The sequence below is a fragment of the Stenella coeruleoalba genome, assembly GCF_951394435.1.
Source record: "Stenella coeruleoalba genome assembly, chromosome: 17".
Classification (NCBI taxonomy): domain Eukaryota; kingdom Metazoa; phylum Chordata; class Mammalia; order Artiodactyla; family Delphinidae; genus Stenella; species Stenella coeruleoalba.
The window spans coordinates 28,014,335-28,031,499 of record NC_137163.1 but is presented as its reverse complement, the minus strand read 5'-3'; the positions used below and the strand labels follow the sequence as shown (position 1 = coordinate 28,031,499).

General features: G+C 36.4%; 1 protein-coding gene across 6 annotated transcripts in view; it reads left to right on the top strand.

Moving 5' to 3' along the window:
- Window positions 1-17,165, top strand: part of EMC2 (ER membrane protein complex subunit 2) — a 617,592-nt gene that overhangs the window by 260,132 nt on the left and 340,295 nt on the right. For all 6 annotated transcript variants that reach the window (XR_013824672.1, XR_013824673.1, XR_013824674.1 and 3 more), the window contains one exon: window positions 5,802-5,919. The gene's annotated coding sequence lies outside the window, so the exon portion shown is untranslated. The remainder of the gene's footprint in view (window positions 1-5,801; window positions 5,920-17,165) is intronic.

The window sequence follows — 17,165 nt, the reverse complement described above, 5'->3', positions numbered from 1 at the left end:
GAGATGAGTTTTACATGTTCTAGGAGCCAAATGTAAACCAGTGTGGCTGTACTATAGTGTAAGAGAGGGATAATGGAGGGAGATGGGGTCGGAAATATCTGTAAGACAATGATATTCATATTAGATCTTTGGAGTAAAAAAGAAGTAAAACAACAACAAAAAAAAGAAAGCGGAGTTAGCAGTTGAAGGAAAATACTGGCTTTTTATTGTACTCCTGAAACATGAGGGAAAGAGAACTGGCTTGGCATATCCTCAATCTTGAAGTCTACTTTCATACTCTCCCCTTTTTAGGGGACGTTTGGAGGCAGATGTGGGCCTTTAACCGATATAAAGGACAAAAATTGATGAGTTCAGATAATTGTGAGAGGACTGGAAATTTTGGCTAACATGTTCCTTGTATACAGGGATTGAACATAGGAATTCTATTGACATCTAATTGCTGGCATGTGCAAGCTGATAAGTGTTACCAAATGCCTTCCTATATAAGTGTGGGGTGGTGTGGAAAGAAATGTTCTTCTGTTGGCTAAATGGTGAAAGCAGTAATCTATTAAGAGAATTATTCTCAGAGACTGAATGCTAATTGATTTTATGTGCATGTCAAGAAGCCAATCAGTGGCAAGCTTGTAGCAAAATAGCAGAGCAAAGAATAATATACGTAGAAGATTGGAGTCAAATGTGGAAAACATCTGACCTTATCACTGAAAATATCTAGTTTAATGAACATAATTTTTACTGGTTCGGCACCCATAAACTCTAATGGAGTCTCTTCAATTTCACTCTGAACAATTATAGATACATGTAAATTTCTTTAAACTAAAGGAAACCAACCTTATAACTTCATAACCCTAAAATTTTTTATTGAAGTGAAATTTATATAATATAAAATTAACAATTTTAAAGTGTGTAATTCAGTGGCACTTAGTATGTTCACAATGTTGTGTAACTATCACTATCTAGTTTGGAACTCTATAGTTCCAAAAAGTGAAAACAACCTAAATGTCCACCAATGGATAAATGAATACACAAAATGTGATACATCCATACAATTGAATATTATTCAGTCATAAAAGTGTGAAGTACTGATACATCCAGCAATGTGGATAAACTTAGTAAGCATGCTAAGTGAAAAAAAAAAAAGACACAATAGGTCACATATTACATAATTTCATTTATATGATCTGTCCAAGGTAGGCAAATCCATAGAAACTTTATAATTTCTTGTATGGTGAGCAAAGGCTGATTTTTCCTTTAAGAATTGTGATAATTTTGTAACTATAGGGTCAGTACCTTATTCATCAGTTTTGTCAGTCCATAACACAGTTCTTGGAACAAGGAGAGAGAACCCACTGTATCAGTTAAGGTTCTTATCAGATTATCAGAGAAGATGACCAGGATAAATCTATGAATATATCTATAACTATATAGATATATATTTTTAATAGGCATTTATCATAAAGTTTTGACCTTACACAGTTATGGAAACAGGAGAAACAGTGTATGTGAAGTTTAGTGTCTGAGTCTAGTGCTGGAACCTGATGTCCACAGGCAGATGGTTGGGAAGGGAGGATGGTTGTGGAGTGGGGGAAAAAAAGGCCAAACTGGAACCTGCAAGTCTGAGCTGGAACCCTTAAGAATGAACTGGAACCTGTATGGGTTCCTTACTGCCTCCAAGTTTCAAACTTTGATGATGAGGGTTTTCTTCAGGAGAAGCTGGTGCCCCTTTGTCACATTGCTAAACACACATCTGGGCCAGGAGTTGGAGAACTCAGAGCAGGAGATGCAGTAGGATCTGGAGGAGTTAAGCATCTGGCTGCTGACACCCTCCAGCCAAGAAGCCAGGGGGTCAGCACCACCAGGCAGGAGCTGCAGCAGTGCCTTGTGCTGCACCAACCTTCTCAGCACCAGAAGCTAGCTGAGAACTGATCACATGAGGGAAATGTGGATTCTGGGAAATGTAGTCCCAGTTTAGCTAAATTGACACAACACAAATCTCCCACAATTACCGGGAATGCTTATGGAAGAAATGACTAAACCAGTGCAAGAAACAATGCTTCAGCAAGGATTTTTGTACCTTCCTTGCCTGCAGAGTGTGTGAGAAGTATTCCCTAAGACCAGAAAATGGATTGGGCACTCAACCAGCATTGTTGTTTCATTATATCTTCACAATTATGTCACCTATGACATAATTATAATTTTTATATTTATATATTTTATAGTTATAATTTTTATTACCATTACAAAGGTAAAGTGAGAGTGGCACAAATTGTTGAAGAGCAATAGGTACTTAGCCTAGGGAGCAAATAATCCAGCTACAAAACCAAATTTAGATCTATCTCATTATACAGCCCATGCTCTGTCCACTATACCGCACTGCCCCCCGCAGGCCCACCTTGATCTCCATTTTGTGTGTAGTGAAGTTTTCTGCTTCTTTCTTCTCTTTCCATCTCCCTCCCTGCCCCTCCCCTCCCAAAAAAAGGGAGGGGCATCCTTTTCTTCCCAGGTAATTGTTATTATAGATGACCCAGCTTTTTCAGTGGTGCCTGTCAAACATGGTATGAGGCTCAGCATCAGAAAATGGGCCTTCCCTTTTTCCTCTTAGTGTACTATTCTCTCTCTCCTGGTCTCTGTGCTCTTGCCTCTGTTACTGAATCCACTTCCATCTCCTGCTACCAATAAGCTACCATGAAGTCATGAACAAGTCAGATTCTGAGACATTTTTTGTTCATCTGTTTGTCGATGAGTCTCACGAATCCCCACAAAAAAGTATGTCATTTTGCAATGACCACATACTTAATACTCTCACAAAAAGGCTTAATATATACCTTATATGGCCAAAAAGGCAGATTAAAGATTTGTATACATTATTTGCCTAAGATGAGGTGTAAAATTGTTAGTAGCTAATGTTTTTTATCACTTTAAAACCATCAGCATGGTTCTGAGCTAAGAGTTTTGTATTCATTATCTTATTAATCTATGTGACAACCCAATTGAAGAAGTAATTGTATATTGAGATTTTTTAAAAATTGGAGTATAATTGCTTTACAATGTTGTGTTAGTTTCTGCTGTACAATGAAGTGAATCAGCTATATGTATACCTATATACCCTCCCTCTTGGACCTCCCTCCTACTCCCCCCGCATCCCACCCATCTAGGTCATCACAGAGCACGGAGCTAAGCTTTCTGTGTTTAAAGCTTGTTCCCACTAGCTTTCTATTTTACACATGGTTGTGTATATATGTCCGTCCTAATCTCCCAATTTGTCCCACTCTCCCCTTCCCCACCATGTCCATGTGTGTGTTCTCTATGTCTTCATCTCTATTCCTGCCCTACTAATAGGTTCATCCATACCATTTTTCTAGATTCTACATATATGCACTAATATACAATATTTGTTTTCTCCTTCTGTTTTACTTCATTCTGCATGACAGATTCTAGATCCATCCACATCTCTACAAATGACCCAAGTTCTTTCCTTTTTATGGCTGAGTGATATTCTGTTGTAAATATGTATCACATCCTCTTTATCCATTCATCTGTTGTTGGACGTTTGATTGTTTCCATGTCCTGGCTATTGTAAATAGTGCTGCAATGAACATTGGGGTACATGTGTCCTTTTGAATTAAGGTTTTCTCAGGGTATATGCCCATTAGTGAGATTGCTGGGTCATATGGTAGTTCTATTTTTAGTTTTTTTAAGGAACGTCCATACTGTTCTCCACAGTGGCTGTATCAATTTACATTCCCACCAACAGTGCAAAAGGATTCTCTTTTCTCCACACCCTCTCCAGCATTTATTGTTTGTGGACATTCTGACCAGTGTGAGGTGATACCTCATTGTAGTTTTGATTTGCATTTCTCTAATAATTAGTGATGTTGAGCATCTTTTCATGTGCCTCTTGGATCTGTAGGTCTTCCTTGGTGAAATGTCTATTTAGGTCTTCCTTTTTAATTGGGTTGTTTATTTTTTTAATATTGAGCTCCATGAGCTGTTTGTATATTTTGGAGATTAATCCTTTGTCAGTTGCTTTGTTTGCAAATATTTTCTCCCATTCTGAGGGTTGTCTTTTCGTCTTGTTTATGGTTTCCTTTGCTGTGCAAAAGCTTTGAAGTTTCATTAGGTCCCATTTGTTTATTTATTTTTTTATTTTCATTACTCTAGGAAGTGGGTCAAAAAAGATATTGCTGTGGTTTATGTCAAAGAGTGTTTTTCCTATGTTTTCCTCTAAAAGTTTTATAATGTCTGGTCTTACATTTAAATATTTCATCCATTTGGAGTTTATTTTTGTGTATTGTGTTACATGTAGCTGTCCAGTTTTCCCAGCACCACTTATTGAAGAGGTTGTCTTTTCTCCATTGTATATTCTTGCCTCCTTTGTCATAAATTAGGTGACCATATGTGTGTGGGTTTATCTCTGGGCTTTCTATCCTGTACCATTGATCTATATTTCTATTTTTGTGCCAGTACCATACTGTCTTGATTACTGTAGCTTTGTAGTATACTTTGAAGTCAGGGAGCCTGATTCCTCCAGCTCCATTTTTCTTTCTCAAGATTGCTTTGGCTTTTCGGGGTCTTTTGTGTTTCCATACAAATTATGTAACTTTTTGTTCTAATTCTGTGAAGAATGCCATTGGTAATTTGATAGGGATTGCATTGAATCTGCAGATTGCTTTGAGAAGTATAGTCATTTTCACAATATTGATTCTTCCAATCTAAGAACATGGTACATTTCTCCATCTGTTTATGTTGTCTTTGATTTATTTCATCAGTGTTTTATAGTTTTCTGAGTACAGGTCTTTTGCATCCTTATGTAGGTTTATTCCTAGGTACTTTATTCTTTTTGTCACCATGGTAAATGGGATTGTTTCCTTAATTTCTCTTTCTGATTTTTCATTTTTAGTGTATAGGAATGCAAGATTAAAGGCAGATTAAAGAATTGTGTACATTATTTGCTAAGATGAGGTGTAAAATTGTTAGTAGCTAATGTTTTTTAGCACTTTAGAACCATGAGCATGGTTCTGAGCTAAGAGTTTTATATTAATTATCTTATTAATCTAAGTGACCACCCAATGGAAGAAGTAATTATATATTGAGATTTTTTTAATGAACAATCTGAGGCTTAAAGAAGTTATAAAAACTTGCTTAAGGCCACAGATAGTGAATTAGGTCCATTTGATCTCAGAGCTCTTGGTCTTAATTATCGTGAAATGATAAATTATGAAATCATGAAAGGATTTAAAACTCCTTAGCAAATTCTTCCTGTTATCTAACAAATATCCACTGAGTGCCTACTAGGTATTCAAGTAATAATAGCAGATTAAAACACCATAACATGGGGTAAAATGAGAAATATAGTCATAAGCATATTTTTTTGTATTCTAATAGCAGTCTTTAAAGTCAGTTTCTGAAAAACATAGTAACATTTAATGAATGAAAACCTTTTTGAAGGATCTCTCCAAAAGATTGATTTTGTTTTAGTAGATAGGAATTAAGTAAATCTTAAAACTGCAAGTTTCTGACTGAATTTTTTAAATTCAAGCTTTTGTCTGCAAAATTTATGTACAAAAGACAAACTAGCAAAAAATAGGTTTTATTTTCATAAATTTTACGTTTTTGTTGCAGTGCACTGTGAGGATAGGGACCTATAGAATGGAAGACTCCAACATTGGGAGCAAAATGCTCATGGATGTTTCTGTGCTAGCACAGCAGATCCCCTCTCAGACTCCTTTAGATTGTACCCTTGCTATTTGTGCTATCATTTCCACTCACTCTTTCCTAATTTTTTCTTTTCCTTTTCATGTTAGATCTTTAGTGTTTCCACGGTGGAAAAGCTATGAACCTCTACTGGACTGGGAAATTACTTACTTAGAGAATGCAGAGCGCAAGAATGCTGGAGACCTAGCTAACGTGATCTTCTCCAAGGTCTGTTATCTATTTGTTTTCCCACACTACACGTTAGATTCTCGACAGCAATTGCCAGTGGATATCCACTGTCTAGGGTTCTACCAGAGTTATTCTTTAACCTAGAGCTTCTCTGAGACAATAGAGTCACAGAGATGACTCCTCCACAACATAGGATAAAGAACTATGTCTGGTTTAACATGCTTTTGTAGATATTGCATTATCTATGACACGCAGATGGGTTCTGATACAAACATCAATTCTTCCTTTACCATGTGAGTAAATTTGGCTTGGTGTGGCTCAGAGCATAATCTTTTGTAATGGGTTTTGTTTTCTTTCTTTGTACAGGATCTACTCCTCTTTCTTGTTGGTTTTTGTTTGTTTGTTTGTTTTGTTTTGAATGTTATTACCTGAAATCCTGTTTGCAAGTATACTCAAATTTTACTTTATCAGCTGAATTGCTTAAAGGGAAGTTACTTCCTTCAGTCTTTGTGAAGGTGATCTACTACCAATTATCCCTTACCCTGGAGATAGGTCCTGAGTGCCTGGTCTCTGTGTCTTTTGTCTGCTTATTTTCCCTTTTTAATCTTGATGTCCTGTCTGTGCTGTGGTAATACTTCCCATGTATTGAATGGCTTCCATGTACTGCCTCTCACTTTCACAGTAATCTTGCAGAGTGGTATGATTACTCTGTTTTACAGATAAAAAACTAAGACTCTAAGAAATTCAACGACTTTTCTAGGGTCACACATCAGGATTTAAATCTATATCTATGTGACTTTAAAGCTCAGAGTGACTTTGAGTGAGAAAAGTAACTATTAGAATGGAAGTAACTGTATAATGGAGGCATGGGGCTCTGCGGCTGGACTGTTTGGGCTCAAACCCTGGCTCCACCTTTATTATCAAACTAACTTTGAATAAGTTACTTGAACTTTCTTAGACATAGTTTCCTCATCTGTAGAATGGACATAAGTATATTAATTAACTTTCTGGACTATTGTGAGGACTAAATGCAATATTGCAGGTGACATCAGTGTTTAGGACAGTGGCTGGCATGTGGGAAGAGTTCAATACATGCTAGCTGCTGTTACTGTTGAACTGAAAATTGGTTTATTAAACAGAACTATTGGTGTCATGACCTTTACTTGGAAGCATCAATGAAAGTCCTTCATGATTTATCAGTTCAGAGGTTTGAGTATTTAACCATTTCATACCCACTGTCATGTGGGGCCATATCTATTCTGGAAAGAAATGATTTTTTTTTTAAATTACTGCTTTCCAAGCTTTGGTAATGTTACTACATTTTTTTTTTCTGTCCTGACTCTGTTCTTAAATGTGAAGTGGACTATTCACTAATTACCACACAATGCATGAAGTAGCCTTACCCTATAAAGCCCTATTCCTGGGAAACAACCTTGGCTTGGGTTTAGTGATTCTAAATGTGAGGATTAGAGTCCAGAACTGACTCCCTGGAACTGCTGACCAGACAGCAGTTCACAAATCACCCCTCAGCAGGAAGAGTTCCCGGACAAGCTGGGCAGGATCAGGACTTTCACTTCCCATAAATCTCCCACCGGCCATTGTCCTTCTTTCTGGGAACCACCATTATTGCTTTCCATTTTCCCTCCCTTCCTCCCTCCTTTGCTCGCTCCCTCCCATCCTCTTTCCTTCCTTTCTTTTCTTCTATTAGGGAATTAAAGCAGATATCAAAACCAAATACAAAACTAACCCTTTCATATGCCCTGTGTCTTTCATACTATGTGTGCTATGTGTATATAAACTTGGAAAGTTAGGACTTCAAGGGCAGGGACTTTGTCTGGTCCTGCCCTGAACGATTCCTAAAAAAAACAGAACTTCACACTCTGTCAGGGTCATGTTCTCAAAACAAACATATATTCATGAATGTTAATCTTACTCAGTGTTCTAAGACATTGGCCATAATACCTCAGATATATTTGAAGAAAAATTTTGTTGAAGTAATATCTATAAAAGTAATGAAAAATTGGGCTTTTGATTTTGGTTGTAAGGATGATCTCTGCAAAAGAAAGAGAAGGCCTGGGTGCCTGGACCAACACTCTCGCATCTGATTTGTTGTACAACATCTATTAAATGCACAGTGGTTTTAACCACTTAAAATATTGAGGTTGATCCTAAACTGTCCTTCTTGGATCGGGTATTTCCTAGTGTTTTTCTATACTGGAACATTCCTCACTTTGGTGAGGTGAGTCAGCCTTTCCCAGTTCTCTATTTGGCTCGTTAACTGAGTTGCCCCTCTGCCAGTGATTTCCAAACACCAGTCTGTGACAAGATTTCACCAGTATGAGGTAAAATGAGAAAAATAAGGATAATGTGGGGACTTTTTCTTATGGCTAAATTTATTTAATTGAAAGAAAAGCAATTTACTCTGAGATTATGTAACTCCTATATTTTTGTGACAAAGAGGTCTTTACTTTATGAAAAGATTGGCAAAAGAGGAAAATCAGGGAACCATGGCCTTAGACTCTGGGATATGTGAAATGGAGAACTGCTCTAGGCAACACATGGTATGTGCACATGTATGTGTGTGTGTGTGTTTATGGCCAGGTACCCACCTCAAGGGACCATGTGACTGGACAGTCTTTTAAAGGAGGTTTCTAATGGGGGACTCATGGGACCTGTTATCACCAGTCAGATGGTTGCTAAAGCAGAGGAGTTCCTGAAACAGAAGGGGCACCTATTCCATCCTTACAGACAAATCTTTAATATTCTCATTTCTCTCTTGGGATATATTTTCTTCCTCTGAGCTGCACTTGGTGTCCTTTTTAATCTGATTTCACCTGAATGAAATTGTTTCATAAGGATAGCCTTGATGAATAGTCAACAACTTAAAACAGGAAATGAATGAAAAGAAAAAATGCTTTGATGATGTTCCTAATAATAATGGTACTTTAAATGAATACCATGGCTCAAGTTTTTTAGAAAACAGAATACACAGCAAAGCTTGATTGATCATGCTTTATTGGGAAGTGCAATCTCAGGATAGCAAAACAGAGAGGAAAAAAGAAGTGCTTTCACATACATAGTGCATTTACTCATCTTGACAGAAATTTTAAAAGTGAGTGATCTAATTAAAATTTTGAGAAGCTGCTTTTAAATGCCATTTTTGGATGTCCTTAGTGATTCCATGGTAAATAAGTGAGTGAAGTCCTCAAGAGGGTGAATGACTGGCCCAGGTCTATGTAGTTGAGAAGTGGCAGAGCTGTATTTAAAATCAGGCTTAGCTCCCGAGCTAATGGGTTTTCACCATTCCTGCAGATTGGCAGCACAGGGCTTTTAGAAAAATATCTGGGACAAAGATTATTATTCCAGTTTTAGAGAAAGAGGAAATAAAAGTACTGGCGAGCTTAGTAATCTGTCTAAAAACAAACTAGCAAATTGAATCCAACAGTGTATAAAAAGAATTTTATAGGGAATTCCCTGGCAGTCCAGTGGCTAGGATTCAGTGCTTTCACTGCTGGGGCCTCGGGTTTGATCCCTGGTCAGGGAACTAAGATGCTGCATGCCATGAGGTGCGACCAAAAAAAAAAAAAAAGAATTTTATACCTTGACCAACTGGGATTTATTCCATGCATGCAAGGTTAGTTCAACATTCAAAAATCAAATGATCATAATAGATGTAGAAAATAATATTTGAAGAAATACAACACTCATTCATAGTGAAAAAAAACTCTCAGCAAACTAGGAATAGAGGGGAACTTCTTCAACTTGTTAAATAACATCTGCAGAAGCCTATAGTAAACTTCATATTTAATGGAGAGAAACTTGAAGATTCCCCACAAAGATTAGGAATAAGGCAAAGATGTCCCCTCTTACCACTTGCTTTTAACATTGTACTAAAAGTCCTAGCTAATGCATTAAGACAAAAAAAGGAAATAAAACGTATACAGACTGTGAAGGAGAAAATAAAATGTCTTTGTTTGCAGGTGACTTTATTGTTCATGTAGAAAATCCGAAAGAATTGACCAAAAATTGCCTGGAATTAATAAGCAATTATAACAAGTTTGCAGCATACCAAGTTAACCTACAAAAGTCAGTTGCTTTCCTATATACCAGCAATGAACAAGTGGAATTTGAAATTAAAAACAATAACATTTATATTGACACCCCAATGAAATATGTAGGTATAAATCAAACAAAATACGTACAAGATTTTTAGAGGAAAACTACAAAACTGATAAGAGAAATCAAATAAATAAATAAATGAAGAGTTCGTCTATGTTCATGGATAGAAAGACTCAATATCATCACGATGTTTGTTCTTCCTAACTTGATCTATAGATTCAATACAATCCCAATGAAAAACCCAGAAAGTTATTTTGCAGACTCTAGTGTTTATATGTGGAGGCAGAAGACCCAGAAGAGCCAACACAATATTGAAGAAGGAAAACAAAGTTGGAGGAATGACACTACTCAAATGCAAGACTTGCTATAAATCTGCACGAATCAAAATAATGTGGTATTGGTGAAAGAATAGTCAGATCAATGGAACAGAATAGAGAGCTCAGAAATAAGCCCCCACACAAATATAGGTGACTGATCTTTGACAAAGGAGCAAAGGCAATACAATGTAGCAAAGATCGTATTTTCAACAAATGATGCTAAAACAACTGGGCCCTCACATGCAAAAAAAAAAAAAAATGAATGTAGACATAGAGTTTATACACTTCACAAAAGTTAACTCAAAGTGGATAATAGACTTAAATGTAAAATGAAAAACTATAAAACTCCTAGAAGATAACATAGGAATATAGATCTTGGGTTTAGCCATGACTTTTTAGATACAATATCAAAGACATGATCCATGAAAGAACTAAATTAATTTCTAAGTACAACTTTTCTGTGAGTCTAAAACTGCCCTAAAAAAATAAAGTCTGTTAAAAAACAAAAAAACTGCAACAGACAGTGAGTGTGTGGGGATAAGTTTTGTTAAAAGAGTAGTAGACACCTAGAGAGAGCACTAGACGGGGACCATGGAGAATTGCTTCTAGACCCTGCTCTGCAACTAGTCAGCAGTACCTTGGGAAAATAACACCTTCTCTAAGCTTTACTTTCTCGTATGAAAAAAGAAGCAGGTGGAAAAAGTGTTCTCTAAGGTTTCTTTGCCACTCCCATTTGCTCAGTTTTGGAACAAAGCAATTAAGTCTACTTTTGGAGAGTTCACATAAGTGATGGGATTCCTCAGGAGCTGAACAGGTCCTCTTACCCCAAATTGTCACCTTCTCTGCCTGATGTGTCCTTCATTAGAGACTCACTTGTTTAAGTCCATCTCCCTGCACGTATTTAAAGCAGAATAATCTCAGCCCTAACCTTGCTCCCTACTGTAGCTACCCTTAGGAACTATTATATCTTAAGGCATAAAGTTAATTAGTATGTATTTTGTCAGGACAGGGGCATCAGAACAAAATCTGGTATATATCAGGTGTTCAATATATTTGTTAAGTAAACGGATGGATGAATCAGTAATTGTAAAGAAGAGGGGTGCCGGGGTAAGTGGAGCTGCAGAGGTGCAGGACTGGGTTAGGGTCATGGAAAGAGGGATGAGACCTAGAATGCTGTATAAGGAGAGACGCTCCAAAGATAGATTTGCCTACTTCACACTCATGCGTGAGACTTGCCCTGGGAACGAACCCATTCCATCCCCATTCTTTATCAATCATTCATTTAGTAAGCAACTACCGTGTGCCAGAAACAGCACTTAGCATTAGGGATTCAATGATGAGTGAGCCAGAGGGATGATCTCTTTCTCACAGAGCCATTTGACTTGTTCCTTTTTAAATTCCTACACAGCAGAGCAGACACCAGGCTTCCACCCACTTTCCTACTCCTGACATCCTTATGTACTCACACTAAATTCAAGAAAGAGTTTAAGTGTTCCTTTCATCCAACTTCTCAACCTTTACTACTTTGAAAGCTAGCTAAAGTAAAACTTTTTCTTGGTTTCTCTATTATGAATAAATGCTGCCCCCTTCTGGAATGTTGACAGTATGAAAGACTGACTTCTAGCAGTGAAAGTTTTTATAGTTCGTGGAAAGTTTAGGCTTAACTTTGGTTAAATCTCACTGGATTATCAATGGGGAATTTGATGTGTGGGAAGGTCAACTTGTCTGTCTATATCTTGGGAGAGGAGAGTTAGTAACAACAGCGAATGAAAGAGGGGACTGAAACCTATGCTTTCAGACTTTCAGTTCATGGTCCCTCCTTTCAAGTTTACTAGACTGGAGACATGGTTATAGATGTTTTTGTTGCTCCTATGTATGTATTTGCCTATACGTTTCCCCTTCATTTTCCATCACATTCAGTCCATGCTTTCGTCTCTTCCCTATTTCCTTTTCCATATGGTTGTGATGGACAGATTCACCTTAAGGAATCAAAGCAGGTTAAGAGCTGTCTCAACCCGTCTCTGTCTGTGTATCTTTGTGTCTTCTGAATTTTTGTCTGTCTGACTGTCTGATATCTTCTATAGATTTCTGGGTAAGGGAATTTAAAGTCCACCCATTTATGAATTTAGATCTATAAGAACAAATGACACATTGTCTTCTCTTCCACTCAGATAATTATTTAGTGAAAATTTATTGCCTACCCCGTACATGTTAGATGTTGTGAATACAAAAAATTAAAAAGACAAGCTCTCTGTTCTCCAGGACTTATTTTGGGGGATGACAGAAAAATAAACAAATTATCAGAGGCAGCAGCATGATGAGAGCCCTAAAAGAGGAAGTCCCAGAGAATGGAAGGAGGCATCTAACTTAGCCAGAAGGAAGGTGGAAGTTGCTTAGAGGTAGTGGTGTCTTACCTTCCAGCTTTTTGAGGATTCCATGTAAAATGAAGTGTGAGTACAAATGTCAAACTGTAAGCAAAGTTTCATAGACATCCGTATTCAATTCAATTCTTCACCACTCGAGAGGCCTCAGGGATTTGCAGATCTCAAAGTAAAAGTATTGTCTGAGTGATCACTGAAGATCAAGGATATAAATATCTGATAAAATATATGAGACCAAATTTTACAAATAAATCATTCAGAAACATCACTTTTAATAAAATTGTGATAGTATTTAATTTTTTTCCATCTACTTCTGTAATTGATATTCACATATTTATATGGCTTAAAGTAGCTTCATGGTTTGTGAAGCCCTTTGCTTTATTGAAGATCTGTACTAACTTGTGATTAGCAAACTCTGTAGGCTGTTCAATAAAGAAAAAGCCAAAATAAAACTAGAAAAGATCTAAAAGTGGGAGTGGAAATCAATGAACTTACGCTTGCAAAGTGTTCTGGGAATAAAGGCTATTTTATCTGTGTTAACAATGCCTTGAAACCTGTTTTAGTGTATTATAAGGGAATGCACATTTAATTAAAAGAAATTTGATTAGGAGAGAAAGAGAGGTAGTTAATTTCTGAATGGATCTTGGTCAAGTTGTTTATTCCCTCCAAGATGCAGATACAGGGCTACCTCTAGCCCATATGCTGCCTTTATGCAGATTAGAAATGGCACCTGCACTCTGGGTGGGTATAGCCCCCCAGACACTAGGCTTGGTTTTGAGGATATCTTATTTCTTTGCTCAGAGAGGGTACGGTATCTTTAATCATGTTCACATTTACCGTTCATTTTCCCTAATAAGTTTTTCTCTACTACCAGCCAACTGCATTGTTAAAATGGATTACTCCCTCACTGTCACAAAATGTTAACAGTTATAAACTGCCAGGTAGTCAATCAGACCTCTTTAATTACTATTTTGTACTGAAGAACACAATCTTGATGATTTTATAGGTACAGAACAGTAATATTACCTTAGAAAACGTCCTCTCTTAGGGAGACACCATGGCTGAAGTCATTGAGAGGGAGAGGAGAGCATAGAATCTAAGGTTCCATTGTCTGGGAGCTTTTTGAAATGGAAAAGTATGAGAGGGAAAATGAAAGCTTGTTGTTGTAGTTCTGTATTCTTATGGACTTTTAAAACAACATTGGGGCAATTCAACATTTAATAATGTGGTATCAATGTGAAAAAGTACATTTTCATTCTTATTTACATATATAATTTATATATTTTTAGAAATAATCAGAAAATAAACAATCAAAAAAGAGATAATGAATGAAATGTACCTATTACAGCATACTACAAAGATAGCTATTGATAACATTTGTATATATACGTATATCCTTGTAATCATATATGCAAAATGTCCCAATGAAAATCACACAAATTATTAATGCATATTTTGAAAATACATCAGTGTATAGATAAGCAGTTAGTTTGTTACCTTAAGTTTGTCCTCTAATATTTAAATATATTACTTTAAAATGTTTTTACTCTGATTCTCTTGATATGGGTTCTACTGAAATATTATAATGGGGATAAATACATTTTTTAAATTGAGGAAATACACAGATAAACACACGCAGGCACATATATTTTTTAAATGGTATCAGCTCTCTAAATTGTTTTGTTTTTATTATTTTTTATCTGGGGACTATGTCATGATCATCTGCCTATTTCTCTTAATTAATATACATTCTCACTAAGTTTTTAATAGGAGTGTAGTAATCCACAATATGATTATTCATTAGACCAATCTTCCATTTTGGCAGATTTGCATTATTTAAGATTTAGCTTGATTATAAGAGTGCTGACATTTCTATCCTCGTTGGCATATCTTTGTGCACTTGCCTAATTGTATTCTTATTCTGTTTCTAATCAAAGGGAAGGTACATGTTTCCAGGTGTCTTTAATTTTACAGAAAGTTATAGAATAAACTTATTGTTTTTATGTTTGATATATGTAGTTTTGTAGTGGAGTAGAATGTAAAACATGCATACATGTTAGGTATAAAACTGGAATTTCAAAGAAATTTCAAGCTGTTATCAGGCCACTTTGAGAGTGCGGAGGCTAGCAGGTGAGGGTAAGTGGAAGGGTGTGTGGAAGTGGGAGGAATCACATTTACTTGTATCATCAGAGTTTCTTTAACGGAGAAGTTTGAGAAGCATTTAGGATAGCTCTAAACTAATTTCTAGATCAAATGGCACTTCCATTTTTATGATTTTTTTCCACCTGGCAAATGTTTCTCATCACTTTGCCCTATATCTATTAAAAACTGCGTCAATTTGTTGGAAGGTGGTATAATCTTCCATTCATTATGATATTTAAAGGTATAGTTTAAAAAGAAAAACATCATGGGCACAAATGTCTATTATTTTAACATTGCTTTCTTCTCATCCTACTTATGTCACCATCTTGAGATGTTCATATACATAACCTCTTTGAAGCCATAGCTAATTTTCAATGAATACAAATTTTGTTCTTCCTTCTCTGACTTTATAAATAGACAAGAATTAAAGTGATTTTCAAAATCACTGTATGAGGGTGGTCAGACCGGCTGTACCCAAATTAAAAAGAAAAACTATTTATGGGTATCCAAATTTATTTTAAAATGAAATCATCACATTCTGCATTGACTTTGATTAAGAAAAAAAATCTGTTCTAGCTTTTCAGACAGCTGTCAGCCCAACCATAGTTGGAAATAAGTATTGTTTTTTGAGCATAGCAATGAGAACTATTGAGTGTGCAGTACTGTGGAAATGATTAAATAATGGCCAAAATTCACTCTTGAAATAGAAAGGACACAAGTATTGTACTGGTTATGAGACCCTCATATTTGTAATTCACTGCAGTGCATTTTCATGTCAGTATAACTTTTTGTACTTCATGAATAAGGTTTAATGATACCTATAGTCATTGTACAAATGTTAAGCTACAATTATGTTATAAACTCTAATAAATTAGGTAGATTATAAAATCTTTGTGAGTAGAACAGACTCTTATCTTTGTATCTCTAGTGCTCAGCACAGTATCTGGCATAAAAAAGAAACCCAATAAAAGGTTCCTGAATAGGTGAAATGTAGTACATAGCCCCAAAATTATGATATAAAATTAAAATGTCCACTTCAGAGATGATTCCCCTGATTTAATCAATGTAATTGAATGTCTGCTATGAGCCAGGTACTGGAGATATTGTGGTGAACAAACCAGACAGGGTCTCCAATCCCTGTATCTAAGCAACATAGTATTCGTGTTGCTAAGGAGACGAGCATGCTCCCCAAATCCCATCTTGTCCTCTCTATCAAGAAAGGCAATCTGTCTCACTGGAATTTTCTTAAATCACAACTGGGACACACCAACATAGAATTATACTAAAAATTAGTAATTACAACTCCATCCTATACTTCCTCCTTCTCTTTGCTCTAATGATACTGGTCATCTTTCTGTCCTTGGATTCCCTAAGCACTTTCCATTCTTAGGGATGCTGTCTTTGCTCTTCCATGTAATTGGAACAGTCTGCCTCACATCTTCTCGCTCAGAATTTGGGTTGAGTATGGTCTCCTTAGAGAGGTCTTTCCTGTTCCCCTCACCCTAACCTCAGCTGGTCATCTCCAGTCCATCACTCTATCACATTAAACCATTTCATTTTCTTCCTAGCAATGAGACATTTTTGAAATTATATTGTCTATTTATCTGTTTATTTATTATTTCCTCCACATGGAATATAAGTTCTAAAATAGCAGGGACTTCTCTGACAGTCCAGTCGTTAAGACTCTGTGCTTCCACTGCAGGGGGCTCAGGTTCAATCCCTGGTTCTGGAACTAAGATCCCACATGCTACATGGCACGACCGAAAAAAAAAAAAAAGGGCAGAGTAAATTCTAAGAAAGCAAAGACTTTCCATGAAAGCAAATTTGTCTTGTTCACCACTATATTCCAGTGCATAAAAGAACAACCTGCCAATTTTATCTATACAATTAGGTTAAGAAAACAATTTTTTTTTCCATTTTGAATGACAGCTATATGACTGACACTGGAAATACAGACTCCAAGGGGACAAAACACTATTATTTTTGTATTAAGAAAATAAAGAATTAAAACAAGTTCAAACAGTAGAGAAAGGTATGGAAAGAAAAGTAAAAGTCTCTCTTTTTTTCCCACTCTTAGCCTCAGTTGTGCTCCCCAGAAATTTAACCTTTAATTTTCAGACATTTCTGTTTTAAATGCTTCCAGTGGTTACTACTGCAACTCCAGTAGTAACATATTACATTTCTTGATTTATCATGGTTAGACAGTATCTCACTGTAGAAGACGAGGAATTGGTGTACGATTGTCCCCAATCCCTGGGGCAGTGGTTCCAGGACCACCCCATGCACACCGAAATCTGCCTAGGCTGAATTCCCTTATATGAAATGA